Source organism: Microcebus murinus, chromosome 4 (assembly GCF_040939455.1).
Source record: "Microcebus murinus isolate Inina chromosome 4, M.murinus_Inina_mat1.0, whole genome shotgun sequence".
Lineage (NCBI taxonomy): Eukaryota > Metazoa > Chordata > Mammalia > Primates > Cheirogaleidae > Microcebus > Microcebus murinus.
This window is the reverse complement of record NC_134107.1, coordinates 32,981,016-33,008,700: the sequence shown is the minus strand read 5'-3', so window position 1 is coordinate 33,008,700 and position 27,685 is coordinate 32,981,016. Positions and strand designations below refer to the sequence as shown.

Below are 27,685 nucleotides of genomic sequence, written 5' to 3'. Positions count from 1 at the left end.
AGTGTACAGTTTAGTGGTGGTTTTGATATATTCATAATGTTGTGCAGCCATCACCACTATGAACATTATCAACACCCCAAAAAGAAACCCCATACCCATTACTGGTCACTCCGTGCCCTCCCCTCTCCCAAGCCCCTGGTACTAATCTCCTTTCTGTCCCTTTATCTACTCTGGAAATTTCATATAAATGGAATCGTACAACATACAGCCATCTGTGTCTGCTTCTTTCACTTAGCATATTATTTTCAAGGTCATCCATGTTGTAGCATGTATCAACACATCATTGCTATTCATGGCTGAATAATATTCTGTTGTGCTTAAGTTTTGTTTTGTTGCTCTGTCGCCTGTGCTAGAATGCAGTGGTGTCATCATATCTCACAGCAACCTTAAACTCCTGGGCTCAAGCAATCCTCCTGCCTCAGCCTCCTGAGTAGTTGGAACTACAGGCTCGCACCACCAGGTGCAGCTAATTTTTTAGAGACGGGGTTTAACTATTGCCCAGGCTGGTCTCCAACTCCTGGCTGTTGCAGCAGTGTGTACAGCTAGTGTTACAGCCCTTGGTACAGCTCTTATTCATTTGACCAGGGAAAGAACCGCACACGAAGAGCCGGAAAACGGCCTTTATTCTTCTACAGCAGACTCAACAGGCCTAATGATACAACTCTATTCCTTTCTTCCAATGTTCTCCCCCTTCCTGTCCTTCTGCCCCTGCTTTTATACCCTTGGTAGGGCTCAAGAAGCGTCCAATCAACTACAAGCTTTAACATCCAATCAGCAACAAGCTTTAACATCCAATCGGAAACAGAGGGATTCAAAAATTACCCAATCAGGATCATGCAAGCAGCGTGGCCGGAAACAGGCCGCTGCACGAGGGCCTGAGGCATTGCGGCATGCGGGTTCCCGGCAGCACGCGGTGTCGGGGGTGGCTGGGTGCCGGGGGGCCCAGCCCCAGCGGCGTGCCTCTAACCGGCCTCGCGCAGCACTGGCCCCCCCCCCCCCCAGATGCGGAACCACGGGGAGGTGGCAAGCGGCCATGTCCCGGCACCCGACATTTTCCGCATCAGGCCTCCAGTAATCTTCCTGCCCTGGCCTCCCAAAGTGCTAAGATTACGGACATGAGCCACCACGCCCAGCCTTTACTTTCTGTTTTTACTAAAAATTTCCTTCGTTCTCTTCCTGCACAGTCTCTTTTACATCTGATTAGTCTAGTGAACTCTCTCCAGCCTGAACTAGTGACCTGACCTCTCCCCATTCACACCAAGGCGGACCTGTGGGGGCATTATGGAGGCTATCAGCTGCAGTTCTCCCGCGGCCCATATCACCTGCTGAAATAACCGTGCTACATTAGGTGAGTAACTAACTGGGAACCGCAGGATCTGTACAGGTGAGGGTCTCCATGCGGCCCACCCAAGATGGCAGGCCAGCAGAACGAACCGTTGTGGGGTGGGAGGGAGCGGAGACTAGCAGCCTGTCTGCCAAGCGGCAGGGCAGGTGCAGTGGCCTCCTAGGCACAGGCCTGACCTGCCTCTCTAGGACACTAAGCACTAAATGTCTTTCCCAAAACAACATTTTCCCAATCTCTTTTGGAAGAGGAGCACTTTGCTTGAGGGTTCCTCCTCTCCACATTTTGCTCCTGAGTTCAGAGCTGTTCTAGGTTCTACGGTCACCAGGAACTTAGTCCCTGCCAACCACCTTCTCTTCTATCCGTGGCCTTAGGGCTGGGCTGAGACAACTGTGCCTGCAGCCTGCTGGCATCTCGGTGGATGTAAAACCCATTTACTGCACCCTAACAATGTGGCGGGCACTGTACTGAGCCCTGCGCATTTGTCATCCCACTTAAATCACCCAGCAATCCTACCAGGTGAATGCTTTCATCCTTCTCATGGATGATAACATTCGGTGGCAGAGGCTCAGGGAGTTTAGGATGCAGTCCAAGATCATATTGCCGCTGAGTGGCAGGGCCAGAATTCAACATGCACCTGTTTAACAGCCAAGCACACTAAGAGCATAGACTTTGGAGCCAGACTTCCTGGGCTCAAACCCCAGCTCCTTCCTTGTTAGCTGTTTGACTTTGCCTCTGTTTCCCCATCTGTAAAATGGGTTAATACTTGCCCCATAAGGTTGTGGCAAGGATGAAATAACATGAATCTGTCTATAGCACTGAGAGCTACGTGCCTGGCATGTAGTAAGGACCGTGTGAGAGTCCGCTATTGTTGTGGTTGTTATTATTCCTCTACGGCCTCTTAAGAATGGGACAGAGAAGCAGGAAAAAAGCAAATGACCCAGAGAGACACCATTTCCCTTTGCCTCAAGAGATTTCTCCTGGCCAAGTAACACAGAAGTGCCGCCTCCAGGCCACTGCTCCCAGTCCCAGGGCTTATAACAATGAGCAAAGGGAAACCATCCGTTTCCAAAGCCAGTATTAAGTCTTTATATTAACAGGAAAGTGTGGGAGGTGGAGGGGAAGAAGGGAAGGACAACCCTTTCTCCTAAGAGCCAGCAATGGATTTCCCTTGAAGAGGCATTCATGGTCACCCAGAGCCTTGCCTATTATAAGTATTTGATTAGGCGTATCCAATGGCGATATTGTGTGTATTTCTATTGCTACAACACACCGTGCACTCTCAGTGCTCTCTTTACCACTGAAAATACAGTCATTAGTGCCTTTAAGTCAGATCAGATTAGAGCACTAATTCCAGAAACCCCAGAACCAATTCAAAAAGCTCTTCTGAATCTGTTCCTTTAGAACCACTCTAAGTACCTTAAAGTACCAAAAGGTAACACAAGACATTACCTGCCTGGTAGTGACTGTTATGTATGTTAAGAGCCCTGGAGTTGATATTTTCTTAACTTCTCTAACTTGATCATTGTTATGAATTGAATGTTCGTGTTTCCCCAAAATTCGTATGTTGAAATTCTAACTCCCAATGTGATAGTCTTAGGAGGTGAGGCCTTCGAATAATATTAGGAGATAGGGCGTTTGGGAGGTGATTAGGTCATGAGGGTGGAACCTTTATGAATGGGATTAGTGCTCTTAAAAAAGGAGCCCCAAAGAGTTTTCTCCCCTTGTCTCTGCCATGTGAGGATACAAGGAGAAGTTAGCAGTCTACAACCCAAAAGAGGGCCTTCTTCAGAACCCAACCATGTGACACTCTGATCTTGGCCTTCCAGCCTCCAAAACTGTGAGAAGTGAATTTCTGTTGTTTATAAGCCACCCAGTCTATGGTACTTTGTTATAATGGCCCAAACAGACTAAGATAGTCATGATTACAAAACAAATGATGGCTTTAGTAAGGACCATAAATATAGTTTAATTAGTGATCCCAGCCCGTGGCCCTATGAAGGCTTCTCTTTGAGATGCCCTAAAGCTGCCTTTTGCCATGAGAGCCATGGGAAGGTTGGCCAGGCTTGGCTGCCCTGGGTGGACCTCACAGTGCTTAGAGGGCTGGAAATAAAGGACTTTCTGGAGAGAACTGGCAAAGGACCAGGTTTATGGCTGTGAGTCCCTGATGAAAACTGCAGGTTCTCATGGCCTTCTGTAAGGACAGGGTTGACAGATGATCCAGTTTAGGAAGGAGAAGCTCTTACCAGAATGCCTGAGTACAAGGAAGGCCTGATTTGAAGGAAAAATATCCACACCTACAACTGGTGTCCAAGAGAAGTATTCTTAGCATCCTCAGGATTTTTTTGTCTTATGGAAGCTTACCTTAATTTGATTTTATCAGCATCCTTTATCCCATGTGCTAATAGAGAGCACTGTAGTCCATGCCAGGAAATCACTTAGCTGAACTCTTTATTTTATAGTGAAGGAACTGAAGCCCGGAGCCATACAGCAATGTAGTAATAAAGGCCTGGAACCCAAGGCCCCCAACTCGAGTCTAGTTCTCTGCCCTCTGAGCCACACTGCCGAAACATGATTTTTGAAATGTCTTCTTAAACAGATCACTCCTCTCTTTTGCAAGGCCAGCAGGTAATTCTGTCTGCAAACTAATTTCCAACACTCCAAAGCTGCAGTCCCCAATCCCCAGGCTGTGGACCGGTACTGGTCCGTGGCCTATTAGGGACAAGACCACAGAGCTCTGCATCCCTCCATCCCCCACCACCTCTCCCAGTTCATGGAAAAATTGTCTTCCATGAAACTGGTCCCTGGTACCAAAAAGGTTGGGGACCTCTGCTCTAAAGCATGCCTCGTCATGAGCTAGAGCACCTGCCAGGATGGGGAGAGAGGCTTCAGCTTTGGTTGGGTACTGAACGGAACTGAGAAAAGGCTCCATCAAGCAACCCTGCTGATTCGGAATGACTAGGGAATGGTATCTCTGAAGCATCTAATGCTTCTGCTCATGTTTGTTGAATGAATGAATATGGGGAACATTAAAATATAATAACAGCAATTCTGTTGAATTTAATTCAGTCTTTCTTCCCATAGTGCCTCAAGGTCGTAACAGTGAGGATGAATCACCACTCTGGAGAGTTCAGTTGTTGGAGAACAGGGTTAGCAATCTTCCCATTAGCATATTTTTGGTAATAATTGGCTGACCTTAATGTAGAAGTGGAGGGTGACCAAACTGGCTCTTCTCTCTCTCTCTCTCTCTCTCTCTCTCTCTCTCTCTCTCTCTCTCTCTCTCTCTCTCTCAAAAGAGTAAATTCCTCATATCTGTTTGCTTATCTTCACTTAGCATGGAATGTGTGCACGCACACACACATCTAGCTGTCTGAGTCTCTGGTTGACTGGACAATGGGTCCTCAGTGGAGAGGGTCATCACACAGAGGATAATGTCTTAAACTTTTGCCCTGGAATCTCTGTTAACAAGGCTGAGGACATGCCAGGGGTCACTTGATTCTTCAGGTGTGAGCCACCATACCCAGCTAAGAGTAGTATTCTTTGTCATTATTTCAAGTACTTATTAACACCTTTCTCTTGTCAGGAATTATGCCCAGTTATCAAGGCTACAAAGTGGAGTAAGACACAGCCCCTGTCCTATGGGGGCTGACATGAAGACTACACTGTCAAACATTTTTCTTCTTATAATGCCATCAATCTGAGTTTTACATCACACATACTGTTTCTCTATAGTTTCTGCACACTCAATTATAATACTTTCTTAGTTCTCTTTAAGATGTGCATATAATTCAATTCACCCAGCCTCTCAAAAATCCTGCTGTGCTTTGTTTTTTTTTCCCTTTAACTTACTTTTGGGGGGTTCTTTCTTGGATGCTAGCTATCAGCCTAATATAATGAGGAGCTGAACCAAGGAGAATCTGCTCATCTCTGACTCCCCACACTGTGCTCAGTGGTCAAGGTTTTGTTATGTACCATTTTCCCCAGATTTTTTCTAGTCCATTTATCCCTAGATTTTTTCCTTCCATATTAATAAATCATCATTATTATCCACTGTAGCATTATTTTTAATAGTTAAATAGCATACAGAAATAGGCTATATGTATATCTGTAAGGAGTTGGTTAAACTGTGGTATATCTATACAATGGAAACCTCTCAAGCCTTTAAAAACAATGAGAGATCTGTATGAGCAGGTGTCTATGACGCACTGTCAAGTTACAGAAAAAAAGGCAAAATTGCAGAACAATATATGGCATGTGACCCCATGTAAAATGTGGATGTGAATCTGGCCAGGCATGGTGCCTCACAGCTGTAACCCCAGCATTTTGGGAGGCCAAGGCAGCAGGATCACTTGAGGCCAGGAGTTCGGAATAGCCTGAGCAAGAATGAGACCCATATCTACAAAAAATAGAAAAATTAGACTTGGGGCCAGGTACAGTGGTACATGCCTGTAGTCCTAGCTATTTAGGAGGCTGAGACAGGAGGATCACTTGAGTCCAGGTTGCAGTGAGCTGTGGTGAGGCCATTGCACTCCAGCCTGGGAGACAGAATGAGACTCTGTCTCCAAAAAAAAAAAAATATATATATATATATATGTGTGTGTGTGTGAATCTATATAATATGTATATATATATACACATATACATATATATACATATAAGTATAGTGTAGCTGAATGGAAAAATTTCTAGGAGATACACAAAGTTTTGACATTGGGGAGTCTAGCAAGTGAGTTAGAGGAGGGGCAAATGAATGTCTCTGTAATTCTATACTATTGACTATTTTGACAATGGACAGATACTGCTTTTGTAATAGCTAAATAGAAAGGGAAAATGTATAATTATTTTCCTAGATGTTTCAAGACTCTATGTCTAGAGTTGCATAGTTATGGAGTTTTTATTCATTTTGATATTACATTTACTTCCTTTTTTATAGCTTCAGCAAATTAAGGGCCCAGAGTGACAAGTATGTGCCCCTCCGTCCCTATCTGCTACTTCTCCAGGTTCCCCAGCTCCTGGGATAATGAGCTATTCACAATGACTTATAGCTTCCAGGCCACCTGCTGTTTTTTTGTAACCATTCCTCTCTTGTCTTTTGCAGTGTCATTTTAAAGCATCTCCCACATCTCCCGTGGAGCTCTGTCTGAAGCACTCCTGTTGTGGACAGGGTATTAGTATTTCACTGGTCTTTGCCAAGTGAACTTCATTTAGGCTCATCAGACACTGTTCCTGGAGATCTTGGTCATATGACAAATATATTTGGCCCTGGAAAATTTATCTAGCAGCCCCTGAAAGGAAGCCAGAGAGGTATTATTCTAATCCAGTAGGCTGGGAAACTGAGGCACCTAGGGTTGATCACATCTGCCTGGGCCACATGGTAGGTAAAAGGTGATGGGGTGATGTGGAAAACGTATTGGGATCAAAACTCAGAGTCCCAAGCACAGATTCTTGCCATTACCTCATATTTTCTTTAGGTTCCAATTCCATTGTCAGTAAAACAAGAATTGTTAGTATCCACCTCCCAGAGCAGTGCTATTCCATGACAGTACCTATTTTTTTTTTTGCATATGATAAAGCACTATATATATGATAGGAGGACCAACAACCGGGAGATTAAGTAACAGTAATATTCTTGTAGCTGCATATACAACTAGATTTGTGTTTGTTTAATTTTCTTACATGCCGAACAAAACTTTTAAAATTTTCTTTCGAGCCTTTTAGAAGACATCTCTTCACTCTAAATAGTCTTGTTCTTTACATTCAAGCTTTAGTTCCTTCTATACCCTAAATATTTTTGCAAATGGGTTTAAAAAGAGGCACACAAGTATCAGTTCCATGGAGAAGACAGCACTACTTCACCAGAATGCCATGCCAAATTGGATAGCACTCTGAAAGCAGATTAAAGTTGTTTCAAATGCTTCAAAGAGGAAGAAAAATCTAATCCCCCAAGGCGTCCTTAATCCATATTCCTTAATTTCAGAAAATATCCCAAGTCTTTTAAAAGGCCCCAATATCATTTTACAGTTTGGAAGTAGTAATAGAGAACATTTCCAGCTTTTTAGAACATTCTTCCTTTCTTACAAAAGAGCTTCAGTAAAGCCGGGTCTCCTTCATAAAGGAACTGGCCCAAGTGGACAGTGGCCCTGCTCTCTTAGGGGTGGGACGGAGCAGCCACCCCCAGGGGCCCTGAGCCTGGAGTTCACGGCTAATGACTACCTGGAGAATTCCTTCAAGAAGCCGAGTCAGGCATTTTTCCTGTTATTTCTGGGTGTGATTCTCATGTCTGTCGTTGTGTGGAAGAACGCCCAGTCCCTCCACTACCTAACACTCAAGGCAAGAAAGTTTCCAAATGAGAAGAAAAACAAAGCTGGGGTGCAACAGAGGCAAGTGAGATTGCTTTTGCTGCTTCAGAAAACTTCTTCTGAAGCCACCTTCACCCGCTCAGAGGCAAACTCTTCCTGATTCTTCTCTTACAGCCACATGGAAACAGTTAAAACAGCCCCAGTTGTAACAATGAATATTTATTGAGACTAACAATGTGGCCCAGCACTGTGCCAAAGGTCCTACATGCAGTATCTCTTTAAATCTCTTCTTTAAATCCTCAACCATAGCGATACTATCACTAGCCCTATTTTACAGATGAAAGAGTTGAGGTGCAGACAGCTAACTAAGCTGCCCAGGGTCACAACTACTTAGTGGTGAAGCAGTATTTCAAGCCAGATCTTTCTGACTCTGAAGTCTGTGCTTAACCAGCTATAAAAGTACAGTTCCTAGGCAGTAGGGGGGTGGACCTACGTTGATCATTTCTTTTGTACCTCCACTCAGAATTTTATAATTAACAATAGCTACCTGTGTCTCAGCAAAGTGTGCCAGCTAAGTGGCTTACATGCATGGTCTCATTTAATGCTTCCTGGGAGATGTAAATGGCAGAAACCACCTTGACCCTGGAGGAAACACTTTCTGCCTCCTCCATCAGACTCCTTTCTCCTAACTCTCTCATTTCGTTCCCTCTCCTTCTGCAACTCAGAGACGCATTTTTTACCTTGCCTTCAGCCTGGGCTAAAATGCAAACCGTGTAGTCAAGGAAGATAATAAGTGTTATCTTTTTGGGCGTTTCTATCTTAGTTTGAGGAGAAGTTACAAGTGTCCCTCTCTGTTCTCCGTCTTCAGGACATCTCCCCGTAGACACGGTGCCAGAACAGTGACCTCAGACCACAGCTTGAACGCTGATTACAAGTAAAATCCAGCTCCAGAGGTGATAGAGTGTCCTTTCTTTAAAAAGGAGATAAAAATAGCTAAGAAACAACACTTTCCTTAGTTCTCTGAAAGGTTGGCATCCTTCCAGGATAGACTTATGTACTTTTTGTACTTGGAGGAAAAAAAGCGATGGGATTTGGTCCAAAAATGGTCCTGCAAACGAGAGAAATATGGAGCAGGCAGCTGGGGCGCAGCAGCCAAGTGGTACCACCAGCTGCAGGCCCATTAATTAACATTCCCTGGGACGTAGCGGTTCCCGTGACCTTGATTCTTGTTGAATTCACAGAGATAATTTTTACAGAGCCTCTACTTTTCTCACTGCGGGTATATTTATCCAAGGAGTACCTTGCATATTTCCCCCCATCTCTCCAAGCAGTAAATTTATTCTAATTGCAAAGAGATATAGTAAAAGCCTGATTGAACACTTGGCAGTTTATAGAGATTTATTTCTGGGGCTTAAGGGGGTTTTTAGAGTGTGTGACTGGAGCGGGGTTGAGGGGAGCCGGGGAAAGGAGCCCAAGAGAAAATGTAGATTTAATGGATCTATAAAATGACCCTGCTGTAGATAAATGCTTGTTCCAAAGAAGTTTAAACAGCCTGACCCAAATCAGGGTCTGTGACAGCCAGTCCGACACAAGGTGTCTGTAGCATTGCATATTTCTCTTTGGGTTTTCAGGTTTCCATATGAAATTTGTTATTCCCCAGGCAGAGATGGGGGTCGGGGGGAGTGGAATCTGTTTTCCAGAGGGAAGAAAGCATATTGAACTACACATTTCTAAGTACTAAAAGCTATGAAAGAGGCAAAAGTAAACCTCCAGCACCTGCCCTTAAAATCACTCTGCCTTTTTCTCTAACTCCCTTGAAGCTGGATTCTGAATTTTAAGCTGAGGATCCTGGAAGGCGGATCATGAGAGCCTGCCCTTTGTACCAGGATTTCAGTACAAGAACGGGGAGCCTTCCGACATCCCAGGCGCTTCCAGCCGATTATGAGACAGACGGACACTCTATCCCCTAACGGGGCCGCTGCTAAGAATAGGCTTTGCGTGCATACACTACTGAACTTTCCCCCGAAAACCTAGGCTTTTGATCCCGCGAGTGACATTCATCTTTTTTGCAGCTGCCTTGCAAATTCTGCTGAGGATGAATTTTAGGACTTTCAACTATTGAATTGGTTATATTGTAAATCTTGTCACTGTACTAAAATGAAGACATTTGCTCTGGAGGAAGAGGCAAAACAGAAAAGGGTCCTAAGTGGACCTTAGCAGGGAGGAAGGCCAGGGAGTGAAGGTACTGGCCTCTTTGGCCAGAGGCTAATTGGAAATTGAGTCAGCAGTTTGTAGCTTTCCCTGCACTTTTGCTTTTTTTCAGGTATTGGCATAAGGAGACCTTGGGGAAAATTGTAAATGTTTTTGATTGTGAAGTATAACACTTATACAGAAAAATGCAGTTTGACACATTGTTATAAAGTTAAGACTCATGTGCAGAAGTATAATATCGCTAACTCTGCCCCAAAGCTTCTCTCATGCTCCTAGAGATAACCACTAGCACGGCTTTGATAGGAATCAATCCTTTGCTTCTTAAAAATAATTACTTAGTACCTAAGTTTGTATCCATATAGCATATGGTTTAATTTTGGTTTTGAACTTTATATGAATGGAATTAATGCATTGTTCTTTTGGGTCTGGCTTCTTTTGCTCAACCTTACATTTGTGAGAACTGTCCACCTTAAATGTGACAGTAGTTCATATTCATCGAGGCACAGTAATTTTTTATTTGTACTGTTGATGGACATTCGGGTTATTTCCAGTTTGAGGATGTGACTAATCAGCGTTCTGGGAGCATTCTTGTGCATGAATGCTGACGCACATGACAATTTGTTCAGCCTGTCTGGTTGAGGTCAAGCTTATTTGAACACAGTTTGAATCAAGGCTAGCCTAAATTTAATGGCAAAATCAGCAAGATTGGTCACTTGTTCATTCACTTAGTGAACACAAACCAAACTTCTATTATAGGAATAGGAAATATGTGACACAGGCTGCCTCTCCTCCCTTCTGTGCTCAGAGCAGACATTACTAGTTTATAAGGTTGTTCTTTACTATTGAATCCAGATATGGTTTCAGAATCCTTTGTAACATAGTCCTCAAGGCAATCACTGCTATGGATCAGAGATGGATGGTGTGATGGTTAATTGTACATATCAAATTGGCTAGCCCACAGTACCCAGATCTGTGGCCAAACATTATTCTAGAAGTTTCTGTGAAGGTATTCTTAAGATGAGATTAAAATTTAAATTAGTAGACTTTGAGTAAAGCTGATTACCCTCCATAATGTGGCTATTCCTCATCCAATCAATTGAATGCCTTAAAATAAAAAAAAAAAGACTGAGCTGGGTATGATGGCACACTCTTGTAATCCTAGCAGAAGGCCAAGATGAGAGGATTGCTTGAGGTCAGGAATTCTAGACCAGCCTGAGCAATAGTGAGATGCTGTATCTACAAAAAAAAATAGAAAAAAAATTAGTCAGGCATGGCGGCATGCACCTGTAGTCCAAGCTACTTGGGAGATTGAGGCAGGAGGATTGCTTGAGCCCAGGAGTTTGAGGTTGCTGTGAGCTAGGCTGACGCCACTGCCAGGGCAACAGAGGGAGACTCTGTCTCAAAAAAAAAAAAAAAAAAAGACTGATGTCCCCAAAGGAAGAGAGGATTCTGGCAGCAGACTGCCTTTGGACTTGAACTGCACCTCTTCCCTGGGTTTCCAGCCTGCAGCCCACCATGCAGATTTTGAACTTACCAGCCTTCACAATCATTTGAGCCAAATCCTTAACACTCACCTCCCCAATATACACATCCCTCCCGGAGATTCTGTTTCTCTGGAAGAGCCCAACTAACACAGGTGGCACACCATTTGCATAGGATTGTCTTGTGGCAAAGGTACAGAAAACCTCTCAAACTAATTTAAGAGGATGCTTTTAAAAGAAATAATTTTAATATTCAATATTAACCTCCTTAATACCAATTCATTGTAGCACCATTTGTATCTGAAATACTATAATATTTTCCAAAATAAAAATCCTCTGCTTGTGTGTATAACTTCTCCCCAGTGTCTGAGTGTCATCATTTGCTCTCAGCCAATGAAGGCTGGAGCAAAGAAACCAAACTGACTATTCCCAGCTGATGAGCACCAACGTACAGTACTGTAGCTGCTTCCAGGCAGTGGGTGAGGGCTTTACTGCACCACCTGTGTTGAATGTGTCCTACAATGCATGTTGCTTATTCTGCCCTGGCCTCCCTTTCTGCCATCACTTTTGTGTTCTGGCAAACAGCTTTGTCCCAGACTAGCTGACCAGGGGATGTGGGAGATAATACCAGACGTATTGCAAAGACATAAAAGAGAAAGTATCATGCTGGGTGTCAGGAGGCAGGTTTTCCAGCAGTCCTAGGTCCTCTGAGGCTTCAGGTGATGCAGCAAAGAGTCTAGTTCAGAAAGCAAATAGGGGTAGGCAGGAATCCATTGACATTCTTTAGAGCTTCACACAGGTCAGCTCAGCTTGGAGGAGTTGACCAAAGCTTGTATGCACGGGAGCTGGGAGCAATGACTACAGGAGAATGGAAGAGCCATTGCCGGTGTATCAATCCTGGGTCAGATCTCCATGGTGACTCTTCTAGGTGGGCTCCTGAGGGCTGCCGCTGGAGACCGTGGGTATGACAGCCAGACTCTGCTCGTCTGGGTGACTATATGATCTTTTCACTTCTCCTGCTTCTCTACCACATTTTCCTCTCTGTGGGGCTGTTGGTTCCTGCCACCCCATAACGTGGGCTTGGTTTTGGGTCACTGCAGCAGGTGTTGTTGATGTCCTGCCTAGTCTCTCTGGCCCACCTTGGAGGTCACCTGCAATTGTGGTAGACAGTTCCCCACAGGTTGACAACTCCCCGCCCCAGGCATCCACCTCTATCTGCTTCTCTGCCAGATTTCTCCTGCTGCAGGGGAGCATGCTGGGATGCAGGCAGGTGCAGCCACAGCCAGTGGACAATGGGAGTCATTGGATAAATGCCCCAGTCTTTTTGTTCCCCGGTGGGACAATTCTGAGGTGTGTCCCACATGGCTTCTCAAAGGGCTCAAGAGGAACTGAGCCACAGGTTCCCAAGGTGGTATCCTGCTTGTTAATGCACCTTTTACTGACTTTTATCTTTTCCCTGTCTCACTTTCCCCATCATCCCTTAGACTTCCTGGGGCTACCTCCCAAATAAACTTCCTATACTCACGTCCTTATCTCAAGGTCAGGCTTTGGAGGTCACAGTTCTCTGCGACCTGCCAGTGGCCACGTTTTCTGACTCCTGGGCCTTTTACTCCTGCTTCAAAATCTTGCGAGGAAATCTGACTTGTGGATCCGAGTTCATGTGTGTGTGCCTGTTCACTTAGCTGTGCCCAGGGCCATGGGCTTAGTGTACTGAGGACATGACTGATGTTTCTAGCACATCTGAGTTCTCTATGCCAAGTGTCATACTGGGCAACGGGGCACACAGAGAATCAAACCCAGTTCCTGCCTCAAGGAGTTCTGGTAAGAAATAGACTTATAAATAATCCTTACGTTACAAAATGATTAGCTCATTTTGCACACGTGTTATGGAAACAGAATAACCATAGACTGCGGTGTTGAAGGGTGGATAGCAGCTCACCACGGGAAAAGGAGAAGAGAGGATTTTCCAGATGGGGGAAACAACGGCAAAAGTAAGAAGAGGCGAGAGAACACATATTACAGATGTTTCTTGATTTACGGTGGGGACGCCTCCAGATAAACCCATCTTAAATTGAAGATATCTTAAGTTGAAAATGCACCGCTGCCTAGGAACTGTGGGTCGCTGCCACTGCCCAGCACCAGGAGAGAAGGATGTTTTTTTTTAACAAAATACCTATCACTTTCTCATCATTGTAAAGTCAAAAAATCCTACGTAGAACCACAGCAAGCTGGGGACCGTCTGTATTCCCGGGCGGCCTCGCTGTCCTAAGCAGCATCTTCTCTCTGTATTTGGCTTCTCCCGAGGAAGAGTGGTGAGCCCTCAAGGAAGAACCTTGGAAACTCTGGGTTCGAGCCACCTATCCTTATTTTCCACATTGATGGGAAAGGTGTCCACAGGTTTTGAAGCCAAGGAAAATATTACAGTAAAAGGACAAAAGAATTTTAGAAAATGGAAAATGGGGACACAAAGCCAGTGACAAGCAACATTATACAACAGTCAGTTGTATAATGCACATAGCAATTGCTCTGGAGTCATCTGGACATTGTTTATAATCAGGATAAATCAATGCTTTGAATGAATTCCTGTGATTCTTCTGTTTCTGGACAGCCAAATTACCTGTCTTCTGAAGACCTGCAAAAGACGTGTCCTCGCATGGTAGAGACCCAAGTATAAGGCTGGTATCCAAAATATTTAATTGCTGTACAGTAGATACCTGACTAATCAAATGACATAGTCTGGAGACATTGGGGCAGGCCAGACCAAGTGTGCACAGGCTGAATTCCAAACCTGTCACCAGCAAATCCAACCTCTAGTTTTGCAGAAGAAACCCCCACGTCTCCTGCGTTCACCATCCCACCCTCTCCACTGCAGCCCCTGGCCTCAAAGTCCATGTAAGGCAAGTGCAGGACCTGATTGGGTTTATTCCAGACTAGACTCACACCCAAAGCTGCCCATGGGGAGGGTGTATGATTCTCCACTTGTCTCTGGGTTCTTGGCTACCAGGAATGTAGGGGAATCCCAAGAAGAACAAGCTTTTGTACCTCCATTCTGAAAATTACAGCTTTTCTTTTGAGATGGGGTCTTGCTATGTTGCCCAGGCTGGCCTTGAACTCCTAGGCTCAAGACATCCTCCTGCCTCAGGGCCCCTCCCAGTACCTAGGACTACAGGTACACATCACCACACCTGGCTGAGGATTATAGCTCTTAACTCTGTTCATGAGATAGTGTGGAAAATGCTTTATCCACTGGCAAATAAATATCTACTATTTGTTTGCAAGACTGAGTTACATAATGTATTATGAGGGATGCAGGGAAATAGTAAAAAAAAAAGTTCTCAGGTGTACAAGAAATGTTATTATATTCCACACATCAGCCTGTCTGACTCCAAGTCCTGATGCCTCCAGGCTTCTGAGAAAGTTAACCATCTACCTTCCTTTCTTCAGTCCACAGGCTAGTGCAAAAGTCCCGACGTTTTATGCAACATCAAGGCCCTGCCTCACCATCATCATTCATTTATTTTTAGACTGTTTATTTAATACTTAGCACATGCCTGGCCCTGCTCTAGGAGCCGATTAGTAGTGATGAACAAAAAGAGGTGAAATCCCTGCTTCTGTTCCAGGCTGGGTAGGCAGTTCTGTACCTCGCCTGGGGCTGAGGGGTGACTCTCGGGTGAGGCAGGCCTCAGGCCTCCCTGGGAGACACACAGCCCCTCCCCATTAGGTGCTGCCCATCCGGCCCTGCCAAGGAGCAGGGGGCAGATCCTATCTAGAGGATTCTGCACTCTTCCCTGAGAGGATAGCTCTTCTTCTAAACTCATCACTTCTCAAAGGCACCGCCCCTCGGCCCTCCCTCTCCAGAACACCCTTCATGGTCCCTCAAGATGCAAACCTTTTTTTTTAAGATAATGAATGCTATCTTTGTTTCTTGTCATTCATGTATCAGAACACTCAGAACAAAATTGTTTTGCATTTAATTTCAAATTTTAAATTGTAACAAAATATGCCCAACATCCAATTTCCCATCTGAACCATTTTTAACTGTTCAACGGCATTAAGTACCGACGGGGAAAACTTTCATCGGGAGAGGCTGCATCTGGTTTTCGCCATGCCTACATTCTCCAGGCAAAGCGTTAGACAGTCCAAGTGACTGAAATGAAGGGGAAGGGAGCCGATTGGATATTTCAGTCAGCCATCCTGCCACAGAAACATCGTAACTGTCAAACCAAGTAATGGTGCCAGTTGGTCCATGCTGAGCTGTTTATTCCAAATTCCCACCATACACATTTGGTAAAGACATAATTGTGTGTGTGTGTGTGTGCGCGCGCGTGTGCACTTGTGTGCACATCCTACGGCTGGGCCTCAGGAGACCCTTGAAGGCCTCAGTGGTTTGATCTGGTACCAGACAAGCTTCTGTTCGGAGTCCTGTTTCCTGTTCCTGATCTCCTGAGTAGCCCTCACCCCACAGAACCCCCCAGGCCGGCGTCCACTCTGGGCACCCCCTCTGCCAGCTGCATAGAAGTTCCCTCATAAGCCCCGGCCAAGGATTATCTGGGGGTCTCTGTCTCGTAACTGGAGACTAAGAAGTCTCAAAGACATAAAGGAACAGGTCTGTGAAGAAGGAGTTTCATTCCTTGTGATAGGAGAAAAGACTCCTGGCTGGAGGAGTAGTTCTGTGCTTCACTTTGTGATCCTGTGAGAAAGTCCTGTGATTTTCCCATGTTCTCCCTGAAATTTAAAGGAAAAACATTACCTTGAAACACCCTACCCCTCAGCAATCTTATCTTCTGCAAAGGGTGTAAACACTACCGCTGCGCCAAAGACTCCAATTTCTGCCGCCCTCCCTCACATCCAACTCGCTGCCGGTACTTCCACCAGGGTATACAGTTGGCCCTCCATATCCGTGGGTTCCATATCTGTGGATTCATCCAACCCCAGATCTAAAATATTTGAAAAAAACAAAACAATAAAATAACCCAACAATAAAAAATAATACAGATGTTTAAAAACACAGCCTAACAAATATTTATATAGCATTTGCATTGCATTATGCATTATAAGTAATCTAGAGATGATTTAGAGTATACGGGAGGAAGTGCATAGGGTACATGCACATACATGCCATTTTATATAAGGGATTTGAGCATCTGTGGATTTTGATATCGCAGCAGGTCCTGGAATCAATCCACTGTGGCTATTTTTTTTTCTTTTTTTGGTTACATTTTATATCTTTGCCTCTCCCTGTGGCTATTGACCGATTACTATACTAAGGGAATCTCAAATTCAATGTGTATACAACCAATGTTATCTTTTCCCCCAAACCAAGCACTCTTCTTGATACTTCTAATTCTATTAATGGCATTATTCTCCATGGCCTCCCTGTTTGCAACCTCTGTATGATCCCTGGACCTTTCCTTTCCTTACTCCTCATGCATGGGTAGTTGGAACATTCTAAGACTCAACCTCCAAAAGGCCTCTCCATCCACTCCTCCTTTTCCATCTCCACTACTAGTTCCCTGGTTCCAGCCCTCCTGAGCTCTTGCCTAGACTGGTGCAGTAGCCTCCAAGTTGGTTTTCACACTGCTATCTGATCTCTCCTACTGTGGTCTGGATCAGTCTTCCTAAGTACATTTTCAATTACGTTGCTGGATGAGAAGCTACTTGAAGGCATGGACTGTCATTTATTCATTTTTATACCCCCAATGCCTAACATAGTACCTGGTACATGGTAGGTATTCAGTAAAGGCTGAATTGAATTTATGTTATTTTTCTGCTGAAAAAATTTCAATGGCTTTGTATTCCCTACTGAATGAAGTTCCACCCTGGCATTTAGAGCCCCTTATGGTACGTTGCCATTTAACTCTCTATTCTCATTTGCCATTAGTACCCTATATGCTAGCAAAACAGAACTACCTGCTTTTCTGCAAACGTCCTCCTTTCATCCCTTGTTATCCTTCCTTCATCTTTGGAATGCACATGTATTGCAAATCTAGTCATTGTTTATTTGTTTCCATAGTTAAAAAGTTTAAATGATAACTGTATAGTACTTTTACAATTTTAAACGATTTCAACATTTTAAATTTAGTATGTTTGAAATATTTAATGATAAATATTTATTTGAATCCTCCCCATCTGAACTATTCTGTAAGCATTTAAATTTATAGTTATGGTTGTTTATTATATTATCCTTCTATATATTTTGTATGTTTGAGATTTCCATAATATAACTTTTAAGGAACATATAATTACTAATTCTATATGAGATCATAAAAATGTTTGTGGTAATGTTAGGTGGAAAAAAGCATGAAGTATTTGTTAGTGATGTTTACTGATATTTTCAGTCTCCTCCTTCCTGAGCTTATGCCCTCACCCCCTTGGACTTAGGGGTGGTCCCTCACTTGCTTTGATCAATTAAAAGTGAGCAGAAATGATGTGAGATATTTCTTAATGGAAGCCTTTAAGAGCCAGGATATGAATTGCCATATTTTCTCTCCCCTACTACATGGACTAATGATGTTCCAGATGGGCAAAGCTTCATCAGCCTGAGTCCCCAAGTGAGGATGACACAGAGCAGAGGCCCTGCTGACTGAGACAGACATGTAGCATGAGTGGGAAATAAACCTTTGTTTTTATAAGCCAGTAAAATTTGGGGCTTGTTTGTTCCTGCAGCATAAGGTTGCCCATCCCGATTGATCCAAATCAGGAGATAGCTTCTAGCAGTATTGACAACTAGATACTCTAAAGGTCTTCCTACTACAAAAGAATTGAACCATTTTAAAAGTATATCGCTGGGCTTGTCAGTAGTAAGGGAATTGTCTAAGGAAAGCCCTTCTCCCCAAAAATGAGCTGAAGCCAGAACTGGGAGTCAAGAATGCTAAGAACATAAGAAAATTGGGTTGTCCTGAGGGCTAATGCCCTTAGTAGCACTGCATCAAGCCCTGTAACAACAGGAAGGTGGGGAAGCCAAGAGTCTGAGACTTCTGTATTAGGCCAGGACACTCCAAAAGGGCTAGAGGGCCTCAGGTTGGTAAATTCCCCCTGCCTCCCAACAGAAGAAGATGCAGTCCTCACAGTAAGAAAGCAGTCGAGATCCACAAAGTTTGAGTTGAAATCGAAGATCACCAAGCACAGAAAGAGGCCAGCTAAGGAGAGAGAGCGTCAGTGGAGAAACAACCAACCAGTTTAGACTGCAAGAACTTTAGATGTCGGAATTCTCAGATATAGAATATAAAAAAAGTTTATAGAGCAATTATTATGTGCTAGGCAACACTATAAAGATTTGTTTCCCAATTTTAACTTATTTAATTCTCATAACAGCTCTACTAGGCAAGTACTATTATTATCCTCATTTTATAAAGGAAAAAGCTGAAGCACAGAGAAATTAAGTCATTTGTTCTAGGCTAACTTGCCTTAAATGGTAGAGCTACAACTTGGGTTCAGGCAGTCTGGTTCTAGAGCCCACACCTTTCTGCCCTCCTAGGAAAGACTGGCTACATATCGAAAATTTAAAGAATTAAGGAGTAGAATATAAGTAAGTGAAGGACCCTCATGGGTAAATTGAGAAATAATAAAAAAGAACTCCTAAAAATAAAAAATAAAATAAAATTATTGAAAGTAGACATTTAATGAACATGTTAAATATATGAAAAGACAATTAATGAATTGAAGAAATAACAGAAGAAATTATTCAGAATGATGCACAGGAAAAAAAGAAAATGGAAAATATGAACAAGAGGCTTAAAGATAAGGAAGATAGAATGAGATGTTCTAATATACATTTAATTGGAGTTTTGGAAGGAGAAGAGAAAGAGATTAGAGGGGACATAATATTTGGAGCAATAATAGCTGGGGATTTTTCTGAACTGATGAAAAGATCTCAGTCCACAGACTTAAGAAGTATAGCATATGCCTGGAAGGATAAATAAAAGGAGGTTTATGCCTTAGACATGTTATAGGGAAACTGGGGAGCACCAAAGACAATGAGAAAATCTTAAAAGCAGCCTGAGAGAAAAGAAAGATCATCTACAAAGGACTGACAATCAGACAGACTGTCAACAGACTTCTCACGAGCACAGGGAAGGGTGTGGAGGAACAATGTACAGTGACATCATCACAGCTCACAGCAACCTCAAACTTCTGGGCTCAAGCAGTCTTCCTGCCTCAGTCTCCTGAGTAGCTGGGACTACAGGCCTCCCTACCACAACCAGCTGATTTTTCTTTTTTTTAAAGACAGGATCTTGCTGTGTTGCTTATGCTGATCTCAAACTCCTAGTCTCAAGCAATCCTCCCACCTCAGCCTCCCAAGTAGCTAGGGCTACAGGCACATATAACCACACCTGGCTAACTTTTCTTATTTTTTGTAGAGATGGGGTATTGCTATGTTGCCCATGCTGGTCTCAAACTCCTGGCCTCAAGTCATCCTTCCTGCCTCAGTGGCTAGTGTGAACCACCACACTCACCCCTAGTTTTAAGTCATTTATGCTCAGGTTCCTTATTTGTGATATCATAAGCAGGCAGCACCTTCCGACTCTAAAATGCTATGAATTGAAGGGCCATGCCTCTTATATTCAATCATTCAGTCATTTTGCATACATTTTGCGTGCAGAATATGCTGGGCATATTCTGGTGAGACAGATTGGCATAGTCACTGCTTTCATGGAATTACCAGCTTAGAATGGTTTTCTAGAGCTCACTATCAGAACATGGTTCTTTGATTTCCAGAATCAAATTTCTTCTGGTTAAAAATTGTTACTCTACTGTCTCATTCATTATGTGTATCAAGTTATGGAATGAATCTTTAGAATCTAAACTTATGGTCTATCTAGGTCTATGATTCTGTTCCACCAAAGAGTTCATTTCATTGTAAGAATAAAATATTTAATGTGATCACTTAGATGAATCTACTTTTTAAATTTCATCTTTAACTTTCTTTGTAAAGGTTCAGTCCTTTGTAGTTTAAAAAGCAAATTATGATATGGCATCAACTGAGTACTGTTATTTGCAGGCACTTTTCTAAGCATTTTGCATATATTACCCCATTTTTATTTATTTATTTATTTAGAGATAGGGTCTTACTCTTTCGCCCAGGCTGGAGTGCAGTGGCACAAAAATAGCTCACAGTAGCCTTGAACTCCTCAGCTCAAGTGATCTTCCTGCCTCAGTCTCCACAGTTGCTGGAACTACAGGCATGTACTACCATACCCGGCTATTTTTTTTTTTAATTTTTTGTATAGATGAGGTCTTACTTAGTTGCCCAAGCTGGTCTCAAACTCCTGACCTCAAGACAATCTTCCTGCCTCAGCCTCCAAAAGTGCTGAGATTACAGGTGTGAGCCACTGTGCCCAGCCACTGCCACTATTCTTAATATCAGATATTGACCTGTAGATTTTGTGCTGGAAATTTAAGGGTTAACATCTCTGAACAGCTGAACCATCATATGGGATTTTTAAATGTCTCTAACTTTAGCCAGGTAGTGTATTAAGGAGATAATGAAAAATTAAAAACTTTTTTTTTGGCTGAGCACTAATCTTTATGGTTATGCATATATCCATACGACAGAGAATATTGCACTTTAGATAATAAGTTACTATAAAATTGGTGGTACTGTTTAAAACCCGACAGCTCCATAAGTATGATAAGTTTTCTGAAAGTATTTCAAAGATAAGACTTTACTCTCAAATCTGAAACAAGTTCTTTAAAGATTTCCAACACCATACAGTATTTATGTAATTGTACCATTTATATGGAGAAAAACTATAGTGCTAAGGGTACAGGAGTATTTTAACCATAAAATATTTTATTGTCGAAGAGAAACAAAATAGAGTCAAAGAAATGCGAACCACACTATGTCAGTGAGAATTCTTGGCATTTAGTTTTAGAAGCCATTTTGCATGGAAATGAATAAAATATAAACACGGTACTTTATCTTGGATATGACAAGAAACTTCAAGATTGTAATGTGCATTAAGATAACATTCCAAACCTATCCTTTCAAGTTTTCAGCCAAGAATTTGTTTTTATAATTTCTCTGCAGTTGGCAAACAGCTAACCTCTACTTGAGATATCAATTTTCATGCTTATGGTCCCAATCCCATTGTGTATAACTCTTAACTTGCTATGTGACCTTGACTAAATCTTTCCCTCCACCCTGACTCAGATGGAGGGGTCGGGTCTCTCGGACTCCTTCCAGTTTTAAAATTCTGTGGTTCTAGCCTGTGGATCATGACATACACCATAAAAAAGTACTTGTTAGAGGGATTGAATTTTTAAAACTTGGGCTATTTAAGTGTTTTGTAAACGATCAATCCTATACCTGGCTATAAAGAGAATATAAACTGTGGCAGCCACGGCCTATCGGTGATTTACTTGTTTTTGATGGTGGTTAGCAGCTGCTGTGCTTGTTTCCAGTCACCAAGCACCTTCTGGAGTTCACAGAAGCAGCAGTCCATCCACGTGCTTCCTGGACTCCCCGACACAAATGGGGTCTGAGAGATTCAGGATGAAAAGAGCAGTGAGCACAACCCCCATGGTCCATGAGATGACTTTGAACACCTTCCCGCCAAGCTGCAAGGGGGTGGGGACCCTGTGACACACGGCCCAGCGTCCCCCTCCAGACTAAAGTGCTTATGGCCCCTCTGCTGGGCATATCGGCTGCTGATGGTTCTTAGCTAAGACCCCCTCTGGAGCTAGTCCTTGGCTAAAGGGAGCTGCTGTCCCCAAAGCCACATACCTTTCTGGAGCTGCCTATATCTAAGGACTGGAGAATCGGTGGACGGGAGGGTTAATGGCCGGCCAGCCCCTGGCCCCAGTGGGTCCCCCTGTGAAGGGCCATATCAGTACCAGAGCTCCTGCAGCACAGGCTGAGGTCTTTGTCGCGGCCACCTCTACTGCACTGCAGGGCAGCTTCTCCCCCTGCCCACACATGTTCCCCTGAGCACCCCCCAGTTAATGTTCTGCACAGAGATCTCTGTCTCAGGGTTGGCTTCCTGGGGACCCAGCCCTGCCACAGAGATATACAGACCTGAGTTCCAAAGTAGTCTCTTCTTATTTCTAGCTGTGGGATCTGCAGGTCTTCTTCAGTAAAATGGGAATAACAATAACTACTTCATAGAATTGTTTATTATGAGAAAAGGAATCCAAAGCACATAGTAAAGGATTAGTTACAATAAGTTAACATGTGTGCACCATTTATCACACGTCAGGTGCTATTTTATATATTTTACCACAAAAGAAGTAATGAAGAAGTATGAACAAGACGACATCCCTATTTTACAGATGAGAAAATTGAGGCACAGAGAAGTTAAGTAAATCCTCCAAGGTCACACAGCTAATAAAACTTAGGACTTCAAACCCAGGCAGCCAGACTGCAGAACCAGCAGTCTTAGCTAAAACTCTACTGCCCTCTCACCAATGAAGAAAAATTTTAAAAACTTTTGGATGATGATAAACAAAAGCCCAATAATGTCACCTGATTCCAGAAGTAGCTTTAAAGTAAGGCAATTAGAAAAATTTTCCTAAGAAGTTCTGTACTCCTATAGTTTGTATTTTTGTATTGCTATAGGTTATGCTTATTTTTGCTTCAGATCAACCCTTTTTCATCAAGAAAAGGAGTGAAATAGTGAAAGGTTGGCGCCATAATCTGATGTGGTAGTGGTCGGTCACTCCATGAAATGATTTATTTTTGTTGTTTGTTTGGATTTTAGCGGAACATGTACTAAGTTTCTTTTTAAATAAAATGTACTGAATTCAAACTCAGTAAGTAAAACAATGACATATTTGACTATTACGTAGTAATTTTGTATACTAGCAGGGCTTAAGTTACATCAAACTTCCTACAGTGTTTTTGTTTCTTTTTTTCTTTTTTTTTTTTTTTTTTGAGAAAGAGTCTTACTCTGTTGTCCTGGGTAGAGTGCAGTGGCATCATTATAGCTCACTGCAACCTCAAACTCCTGGGCTCAAAGTGATCCTCCTGCCTCAGTCTCTTGAGTAGCTGGGACTACAGACATGAGCCACCATGACCGGCTAATTTTTTCTATTTTTTGTAGAGAAAGGGTCTCACTCTTGCTCAGGCTGGTCTCGAACTCCTGACTTCAAGCAATTCTCCCGCCTTGGCCTCCCAGAGTGCTAGGATTACAGGTGTGAGCCACTGGTGCTCAGCTCTATAGTTTTAAACTTCTCCCACCCCTGGGTCACTGGGAAGTAGGTGATAATGGCGGAGCAGGGACACTGTGACACAGGCCCTTGCTGTGCCCCACTACTCCTCATTTGCAGCTTATTCTTGTGCTCCTGAGCACCTGATGGGTTGGCTCCAGTCAGGTCAGTGTTTGTTTCCATTCCACTCCTAATCCAGTCAGGTTTATGCCGTGATTTTTCTCCTAGGGAAAAATGTGCTAACGATGCCTGTTTGGACCCTACTATACTTTTAAGGACAGCGAGGTCTCTCTTACTCCTTAAGGCACAAGTCTGTTAAAGGTTTTATGACTTGCAAACGAACTGATTTTTCATCTTCTGCTATTAGACAGCTAAGGTATAAGAGAGTGCCTTCTACACCAAATAAATTAAGCATTTAAATAATTTACAGCTCCAGGTATGTTTGCCAGACGAGCATAACTGAATAAAGTCAACAGATTAAATGTTCCCTTGGCAATCAGCGAGGGTATGAGATACAGCACCTGGGCTGCACCGCTGGGTCTCGTCATTAAATCACACGCAAGAGCTCAGAATCCCAGAGTCCCGGGTGACAGGTAGGAGCTGATTTTGGAGGATGGAGCTTTTGTTCCTTTCTAGGTGTCATAGCGGTCATTACCCTCAATCTTAAGTAGGGGAAAATTCTCAGAACAATGGAGAGAGAGAGAGAAAGAAAAGAGAGGAGGGAGGGAGGGAGAGAAAGACAGAGCTAGGGGAGCATCTTCCTTCAATGTGAAAAGACTTTAGTTATTTATGTATCACTAAACTGGGAATTCAGTGCCTATTTTTACAATCTCAGAGCAAGGTCAAGAAGAGTTAGGTAATATTTTGTTTATGAAACCAATATTTATTACTGTCATGGTCAGAACAAGAACTACCCAGAAATATTCCCTCTTTCCAAATTCTAGATTTTGACCAGTACCTGCTTGTGCCTAGGGGAAAAGGCAGGAAAGTGTGGTCTATAAAACTGATGGCAACAGCAGAAAGACATCAGAGGACAGGATCCAGGAACTTACGTGTCATGTCCAGCTTACTTCTTGGGAAGCCTTTAAGTGCCAGAAACCAGTCATCGGATCTTTAACAAGTGGAATTTTAAAATCAGAATATGGTCTTAAATTTGCCCATTTAATGATGGGAGGGTTCAGATGATCAGTGGAAAGTTGGGGTGGAAAGGCAGCCGATATATAGGTTTAGTCAGTGAAAATTCCACTTTTAGATCACAGGCATTGCACTCAGTAGACAAACAGGGCCTTCTCTCTACTCCCTGAAGGTCACATAGGAATCGAAGTGTTATAGGGAAAATATGAAAGACAGAACCATGCTTATGCTTTTTAACATTGTTGGCACAGCTTCTCTGCAGATGAATGGGATAAGAAAAAGTAGAGAAATAAAAAAGCCATTCCAGGTGTATTGTAGACTGACACCTCTAGTCATTACTAGATCTGCTGGTCCTGTGAGTGTCCTTTTGGGAGGGGGTGAGAATTGGAGGGACAGAGGATAAAGGTGGTGGTAATGGTTTAGAGTATCTGACCCATAAATCATCTGAATTTAAGATAAAACCGTTAAATTGGGTCTGTTGCTGAATTCCCACTAAGCACACTAACCTTTTCGTTTTCATTTAGAAAGGGTGGAAGAGAAGCTTCCCATGCTTGGTTTATGAATACGGCCTTGAAAATGTCAACAGACGTATTGTTGTCTTGTTGAGTCTGCAGCCAGGAAGGCAGAAATCAGCCGGCAGCAGAGCAGGTGTGACTGTCCCCTACTTCAGAGGCAGTTCACTTTGAAGCTGGGAAATCAAGGACGCTGGTACCTTCAAGGAAACAAGGATATAATTATCGCAGCACCCAATTTGCCAGTGACCTTCCATTCCTCAGGCCTGCCCTACTCCCTTCGCTGGCACCAGCCCAGGTCCTCACAGTCTGAGCCCTGTGTCCCAGACTGCTCAGACGGAGAAGCAACCCACTCACGCACCCTTTGAAAGCGCTCTTAATCTCTTTCTACTACACTGCTTTTGCTGACATAAATCCGCCAGCCCCGGAGACCTCAGACCCCTCCACAGAGGGAGGCCATGCAGGCCAAGTGGAGTCTGAGCAACTAAGCCCCAGAATTTATGCTTCCTCTCACCTGTGCCGTCTGCCTGTGGCCTCAGCTCCAGTCTGCGTTTGAAGGTTTGAACAGAACCTCCCAGCTCCTTGCCAAGTCTGCCATCATCACCTCCATCAGACAAGCAGATTTCTCAAGGCCACTGGAAGCTAATAACAGGGACTCTTCACTTCATTATTATATTTGAAATGTTGAAAGCAGAAGCCCAATAAAATGAGTTCAGAAAAACAAAAAGAGCTATAAATTACCGTTTGGAAGGAGTGGCTAAAGAATCCATCTACTCAAAATACCCAGGGGTTAGTTCTCAGTTATAGCAATAATCTAGTATGTGGTTTCCTTTCCTTCCCTGTGCAAAAGCTTTGGCTGTGTTCTCTTAGCACGTAATCTTTTCTGCTTCTATGAGTCAAGTCCAGAGTCAAGAGTTATACAACACTCCCCCCCCACACACACACACCCCAACCTTGGTCCTAAGGGTCTGTGAATTGTACAAATTCCTTTAGACCACTAGGAATTTATCCTATGTTATCGCCAATCGATACTCGTTGCAATTTAACATTTTATTTATTTTCACATAAAACTAAAATTCTATTTCCTTGACCTCATAAAGACTGCCTATGCTAATCTGATATATTTAATGGAAAAAAACCCAGAAGCATTATTCTTTGTAAAATCAGAAACAAAACTAGGGATGCCCATATCACTGTTACTATTTTATAATGTTTTGAAAAGTCTAGACCCGTAGTTCTCACATGGTGGAAATTTTGCTTCCCATAGAACATCCAGCAATGGCTGGAGCCAGTTTGGGTTGTCGCAACCTTCGAGATGGGGGTGGCCCTGACATGTAGTGGGTAGAGGCCAGGGATGCTACTAAACACCCTGCCATGCACGGGACAGGCCCCCACAACAAACTGTCAGTAGTGCCAAGGCTGGGAAACCCTGCTCTATACAATGCAAAAAAACATAAACATAAGAGGGATAAAGTTTAAAAAATACCTACTTTTCATGTCATCAATTGTGAATAACATGCATCACTTAGAAAAACAAAACCAAACCATTAAATAAACATTATTAAAATTCATACAATAGTAAATAAGGTAGATGGATAAAATATTTTCAATTATGGGACAGCCTATGAGTCTTTAATATCCCTATGGATTTATTTGTGTATTCTACAAAATTTTCTGAGAACAAAAGGATTAGTTTTCCAAGAGAATACTTAGGAGGTAATAAGATTACAGTTATAAAGTTACAGGTTATAGTTATACAAAGTTTATAAATTATTTCAAAACTATGGAAACAATTAAATTTTAATGACCTTAGAGTATAATACTGTAATACAAAACATTATAGGAAACCCAAATAGACATTTCTGGGAGAAGAGATTAGATGGAGAAGGGGTGTGGTGGTTAATTTCATGTGTCCGCTGGACTGGGCTAAGGGATGCCCAGATATCGGGTGAAATACTATCTCTGGGTATGTCCATGAGGGTGTTTCTGGAAGAGTTTAGAGTTGAATTGGTGGACTTCGTGAAGGTCACCTTCACCAACATGACTGGGCATCATCCAGCCCACTGAGGGCCTGAGTAGAACAAAAAGGAGACTTGCTTCCTGTCTGAGCTGGGACTTCCATCTTCTGCCCTCACACACCGGTGCTTCTGGCTCTGAGGCCTTTGAACTAGGACTGAATTACGCCACCAGCTTTCCTGGTTCTCCAGCTTGCAGAAGGCAGATCATGGAACATCCACAATCCACACGAGCTAATTCCAACAACAAATCTGTCTCTGTCTCTACCTATCCTGTCCGTTCTGTGTCTCTGGAGAACCCTGACTAACACAGGGTGGGGGTTGGCCAGGGAGGCAACTTTAGAAGGGGTGGCCAGTGAAGGCACCACTGAGAAGGTCACAAGTAAAGTTGTGACAGAAGTAAGAGAGCCAGCCAGGTGTGCATCAGGGGAGAGAACCTTCCAGGCAGAGGGGAGGGCAGGCACAGAGGCTCTGAGGCAGGTGTGTGCCTGCTAAGGTGTCTGAGGAGCAGCAGAGCCCAGCGTGGCAGAAGTGGGATGAATGA

At 43.3% G+C, this 27,685-nt stretch overlaps 1 long non-coding RNA gene across 1 annotated transcript; it reads left to right on the top strand.

Annotated features, from left to right (window-relative positions):
• Positions 1 to 861: 861 nt before the first annotated feature.
• LOC105857497 (uncharacterized) lies at positions 862 to 25,863 on the top strand. Its single transcript, XR_001147703.3, has 2 exons — positions 862 to 1,348; positions 25,139 to 25,863. It is a non-coding gene; the product is annotated as an uncharacterized LOC105857497 (long non-coding RNA).
• The last annotated feature ends 1,822 nt before the right edge of the window (positions 25,864 to 27,685 follow it).